The following is a 6,134-nucleotide window of genomic DNA, read 5'->3' as shown; positions in this document are numbered from 1 at the left end:
ATTACACACATGTCTGAGTTTGGCTCTCTCTCAAGCGCCGCTCAATCAAGAAGTGCACATACTGACTGACTCTGTTCCTTCTGCACTTTCAAGGATACATTTTCTAAAGCTGTAAGAGGTTTGCTGTACTTCCCATGCCAGAATCTTCTTCTCTGAGGACAAAGAATAACATTAACATATGCAGACACCCAGCATATAGATGTCCAGCAAGATATGACACTGTGATATGCTGAGATGAAGAAATTCACATGTTTATGCACACATGTCACGAAAACATTTTAACACCCTCCTTTCACATACACGTAGCCTGCAGAGCTGTGGGCACGTTCACTCGCCCACAGCAGATTAAGTAGGTGGGGTGGATGTCAGAGTCAGTCCAAGCCCTCATGCCTAGCAATACAACCAGAAGTAGAGAAAATATGAATTCGGGTTCTCACTCACTTCCTCCCACCAATGCTTTGATTCCTGATCACTAACTTGTACCAGTGACATAAGAAACAACTCACTGACATTCAATATAATGTATGATTAAGAAGGTAATAAAAAAAACCCTCCCCTCTTATCAGAAGGCCTTTCTAAATACGAAACAAAACCTAAAACCCAGAAATGAAAAGATTAACATGTTTGACTATATATAAACTAAACAACCTTCCAAGGTAAAAATACTTGATAAGCAGAATCAAAAGACACATGACAATACTGGGGGAAAATGTGCATCTTATATCACAGATGAATGTTTAATTTCTCTAACAAATAAATAACTTGGAAAATATCAATTAAAAAAACTACCAACCTAACAGAAGAAACAATAAAGGACTGGGGCACCTGGGCAGTTCAGTTGGTTAAGCATCTGACTCTTGATCTCAGCTCAGGTCTTGATCTCAGGGTCATGAGTTCAAAGCCCCATATGGGCTCCATGCTGGGTGTGAAGTGTACATAAAAAATAAAAAAAAAAAAGTATATCAATAGATATTTAACAGAAAGGAATCGACAAATAGCTCTGAAATGTGTAAAAGATGAAAAATCTTATTCATAAGAGGAACTAATTAAAAATATACTGACAGGCCATTTTTCACTGATCAAATTGACAAAGTCCACGAAGTTTGATAAACTGAGTTGGTGAGGGTTTAGAGAAATAGGCATGGCCATACACTGTAGGTGGGAGTGGGAAACAGTATCTTTTATGAAGAGGAATTCGGCAATACTCATCATAATCACAAGTGGTTCCACCATTTGGCTCCCTTCTATGAATTTATCTTAAAATACACTCTTCTTCTGTGAATGATTCATATACAATGCTATTTATCACGCCACTATTTAAAATAATAAAGGTCAGACACAAATTTTCCATTAATAGAGGGTTAAATATGATACATTTATGCAAAGGAACATTTTTCAGGTTTAAAAAGAATGAGAATGCTTTTTCATGTGCTGATATGAAAAATTTTTAAGACATATTAAGTGAAAAAAAATAGAGGTACAAAAAAGTATGACCATCATTTTGCAGAGTGAGGTGGGGAAACAGGTGTGGGTATTTACTTGTGTATAAAATAGCTCTGCAAGGATACAGAAAAAGCTGGTAATGTTGGTTGCCCTGAGCAAAGGAGCTAGGTGGCAGATGTGAGGGAGATACTTCATGTATGTTCTTTCAATCCTCCCAATTTTTTTTTTACCGGGTTCATGTATTCTCTCTTCAACAAAAAATTTAAAGCAAGTTATTTTGTTTTTTGTAAGATATCAATTAATTCAATCATCACCTTCAAGAATTAAAATCCTCGATAAAAATCCTCTCGATAATTGCAGCAAATAACCTTTTAAAAATTCATTACTCTTAATGGATGATTGGATAAAGGAGAGAGAGATGGCACGTGAGGCAGTGGGAGAATAGATGCCATCCAGGAGACTCGCGAGGCATGATGGGGAGTAGGGCAGGACGAGTGAACGAGGAGGCTGCAGAGGGAGAGAGAATCACAAAGCAAGGAGACAGAGACAGCATTTGCTGAAGCGGGGGCGGGGGGGGAGTAAAATTGAGCTACTGTACTTTGGCCATTCACCTCGCAATGTGCTTCAGACCAAACTGCTCTTTGAGACGGAGTTTATTTTTCCATGGACTTCTTGGGGTTTCTCCTGTGTATAAGGAATTGACAAAGGTTTGAGAAATTTACTTAGGAAACATGGAGGTCCTCTGACCCCACCAGAGAAAATAAACAAGTGTAAAGTGGTACTTAAGGGAGGGTAAAATAGCTGTGACTTCATGATTTGGCAGATTCTATCAATAATATGAATGGTGGATATTCAGTGGGTATCAGATTTACCTATAACTGCACATGCATATACAGTATGAGAATAATTTAGAATTCCACACAATTTATCCCAGTACATTTTGCTTGTTAGTATCAATGACGTTGTTCCCACAATACTGTAAACAAACCTCCATTTTTGAAAACATTGACTATGCTCTAATGGTTTGCCTATGTATCATCACTCATGCACAAGTTTGTGAACTTTTTGAAGGAAGGGGGTTTCTCATCTTTGTACTCCCACACCTAGCACGTAATAAGTAATCATTGCTGAATTGAACTGAATTCATATTGCCATCAGTTAGGGGTTATGTTTGGCTGCAAGTAACAAAGACCCAACACACAGGAGCTTAAACAAGATATGACTCACATAATACAAAGCACACAGGTAGCAGGCCAGGGTTGCCGCAGTGTTTGCTGGGAATCACCAAGGATCTGGGCAGCTTGGGTACCTCTGCTTGCACGCCTGACGTTCAGTGATGCTTCTCATGGAGAAGGTTGGTGGCCGGACGTGTGCACTAGTGTCTGGAAGGGAAGGGGAAGAGCAAAAGGCAAGAGGCCAGAGCGGTGCATTTGCCCCAAGCCCGACCCAACTGGTTCCTCTCCCATCTCATTGGCCAGAAGTGGATCACCAGGCCCCCCCTAGCTGCAGTGGCATCTGGGAAGCTGAGTGTTTTAACCTGAGAGCACCACTGCATCCCATAATAAAATTAAGGTTCTCTTAGTAAGGAAGCAAGGGAAAGGAGTAGCAGTATCGGTCACAAGTGTGTAAAAGCCAAAGACGCAAACACATTTCCAACTCTGAAACTTCTCTCTCATTCCTGTATTTGTCCTGTCTGTAGAGTGGCCGTGGTGAACGTCCATTCTCTTGCAAATCCCACCTGGTTCAATTAGATGATAGACCACCAGAGACCACGCATTACCTTCCTCCTACCACCCTGCTCCTTCCGGGGTGATGTTCTTGGCATATTCTAAGACTCTAACTAAAATAACATAATTACGTGAGGCGCGGTACAGTCCCTAGATTCCACAGGCAGTCTTCAGGGTTGGGATATTCCCCAGGGGCAGAATTGGATGCAAATTCCTTTTCCCTCTTGTTCTGCTGCATTTCTAGCCTCTCCCTACAACCCAGCAGTCCTCTGTGGATTGTATCATGGGATTGTCTGTATCAGTGGATTTCTTACAAACATCTGGCGGCAGAGCCTCGCCTGTTCCAATCCTCTGAGTCCTCTCAGACCACAGGCGTTCTGCTGGATAGTAAAATGATCTTTCCCCTGAGTCTGAGGAGGAAATTTGTGCTGGTCTCCTGTACTTCTCTCCAAGCAGGGAAAGGTTGTTTGTTCCTCATAATTAATGGACAGAGAAACTGGGCCTAATTTATTTTCCTCATAGGAATGCAAGTGTGTTCTTTCTAGAGAAGAATGTGTGTCTTTGCCTCACCCAATCCGACTCACAATTTCCGGTAAGGAGTAGACACACTTAAGCCAAAGGTGAGGGCAAGGAACAGTTATCAAAAACTCTGAAAGAGAGACTAAACACATTTTTAAAAGAAATCATGTTTCTGCTTTGGTCATATAATCTTAAGTATTTTGTATGATCATGTAAAATTATTATTAAGAGGCATTTAAGAAAGGCATTTAATGGGAGCTATGCATTATTACAGACTGGATTTCTGTGGTATTTAAGAATTTTCTAGCTCTTCAGAGTCATTGGCCTTTAATTTATCTTGAACCAAGATTATTGAATTTTGCTTGCACATCCGAAGCTAAATAGAGAACGGCACATTTCAAATGCCTGCCTGCTGTATACAGCACGCTAGGGACAGCGATAAATTGCAAAGGCTGTGGCTCTGAGACCCCATCAAACTGCATTTGCAAAATTCTTTGCAGATGAGTTTATGAATTCTTTAGAATAGATCCACAGAACTGACATTTTTCTCATTAATTCCCCACCAGTGATAGTCACATGTCTATGTAGAGGTAAAGGGAGAGAATGGAATGAAAAAAGCATGGCTTTCAGATTCGGGCCTGTGTTTGGATTCTGGCTCTGCTGTTCATACTGGGGAAGTGATCCCTAGCAAGTCACATCAGCCCTCTTTGCCCAGTTTCTTCGTCTGTAATCTTGCCTTGCAAGATTGTTGTTACCGAATGCAAAGCTCTTGACTCATGACGGATGGTAGTTATAATCAATATACAAAGCATTTTGCAGTGTTTAACCTCCCTGAAACCAAGGTGGACATTGGCCTTAGCACTATCTCCCATGACATGAATCGTGTTGTCATTGACTTGGTGCGCACCTGACCTACCCCACATCCTCCCATTTACTCTTGTTAGAAAAATTTCTCCCAGCCAGACATCATCTCAGTGCAACTTCCATTGAGTGTCAGGATGGGGTTAGGCACCTGACTGCTCACACAGCCCCCTGGGCTCACCTCTACTGACAGTATTCTCAATGTTTGCCTGTTCCGGGAATTAGGTTTTGCTTTGTTTTGACAGTGCAAGGGTCATGGTAGCCACTCTTTTTTAAAACACTCAATTGAGGTATAATTTAAAAACTGTAAAATCAACTCATAATCAGTATACAATTCAATGGGTTTTCAGTAATTTTACAGAGTTGTGCGATTATCACCACAATCTAGTATTAGAACAATTCCATCACCCCAAAGAGATCCCTTGTGCCCATTTGTAGTCGCCCATTCCCCAACCCCAGGCAACCACTGTCTATGTGGTTAGATTTGTCTTTGCTGGACATTTCATATAAATGGAATCATACAACATGTATTTTTTTGCACCTCCCTTTCACTTAGCATGAAGCCTTTGAGGCATGTATGCATTGCAGTTTGTTCCTTTTTCTTCAGGTATAGTATTCTAACACATAGATACACAGAGATGGTGTTCTGTGCACTAGTTCAGTGCCTGCACATTACAGTGAATGTTGTGAAAATGTTGCTTGAATTAAGTTCACACTGTGATAATATTACAGTCTGACAATATTACTGCACACAGTAACAACAGACAAGAACATGCAAATACCCGTGACGTGTTTTGGCAATGTCAAGTCCTTACCCGAGGAGACTCCTCAGTAGCTTCTTACCTTGCCACTTTATGTGGCTGTTTAAAATTCTGAAGTGAGAAACACCCCTCCCTTCTACCCCCAGCTGTTTTGACCTTACTTTCATCTCCTTCATGTCAAAACTGAATGCTCATATTTGTCCCAACACAAGGAGGCACCTCATACATATTAAGTGATGATTTATTCACTCATTCAGTTCACTCAACAGTATTGAGCACCTACTGTTTGCCTGGCATCATTTTAGGTGCTTAAAATACTTGAGTGAACAAAAAAGACAAAAATCTCCACCTTACTTCCTGATGACGAATGTATTCACATTTGGGGATCCACTATATCAGTAGTGTGTTAAGAATTTGGTCCACAAAAGCCTTAATATGTTTTTCAAAAATCATTAGACTTGAGGTCAAAAGACATGAATAAACTATCCACAAAGGAGGAAATATGGAATACAGAGCACATAAACAGATCAGTCTCAATAAAAAAAATGGAAGAAATGAAAATATAAACAACTTCACTGAAGTTACTAGAAACATTATACAGTTTTTAAGTCATCAAAAAGGAATAAAAATTATTATATGCAAGGTAGATGAGTTAAGGAAAACAGAAATGCCCATCAACTGCTGGTGCCATTATGAACTTATTGGGTCTTTTAGAATCTGATTTAGAATCACTTTCAGAATTACTGATTTAGAGGGGCTCAGTCAGTTAAGCATCCGACTCTTGATTTTCGCTCAGGTCATGATCTCACAGTTCGTCAGCTCA

At 40.3% G+C, this 6,134-nt stretch overlaps 1 long non-coding RNA gene across 1 annotated transcript; it reads right to left on the bottom strand.

Annotated features, from left to right (window-relative positions):
• Window positions 1-697: 697 nt before the first annotated feature.
• Window positions 698-2,898, bottom strand: LOC125920962 (uncharacterized). The gene is made up of 3 exons (XR_007457265.1): window positions 2,671-2,898; window positions 2,055-2,127; window positions 698-919 (listed from the first exon to the last, which is right to left on the bottom strand). It is a non-coding gene; the product is annotated as an uncharacterized LOC125920962 (long non-coding RNA).
• Between the last annotated feature and the right edge of the window lie 3,236 nt (window positions 2,899-6,134).

This window comes from Panthera uncia, chromosome C2 (genome assembly GCF_023721935.1).
Source record: "Panthera uncia isolate 11264 chromosome C2, Puncia_PCG_1.0, whole genome shotgun sequence".
Taxonomy (NCBI): Eukaryota; Metazoa; Chordata; class Mammalia; order Carnivora; family Felidae; genus Panthera; species Panthera uncia.
Note: the sequence above shows the minus strand (reverse complement) of the source record. Positions and strands in the feature narration are given on the sequence as shown.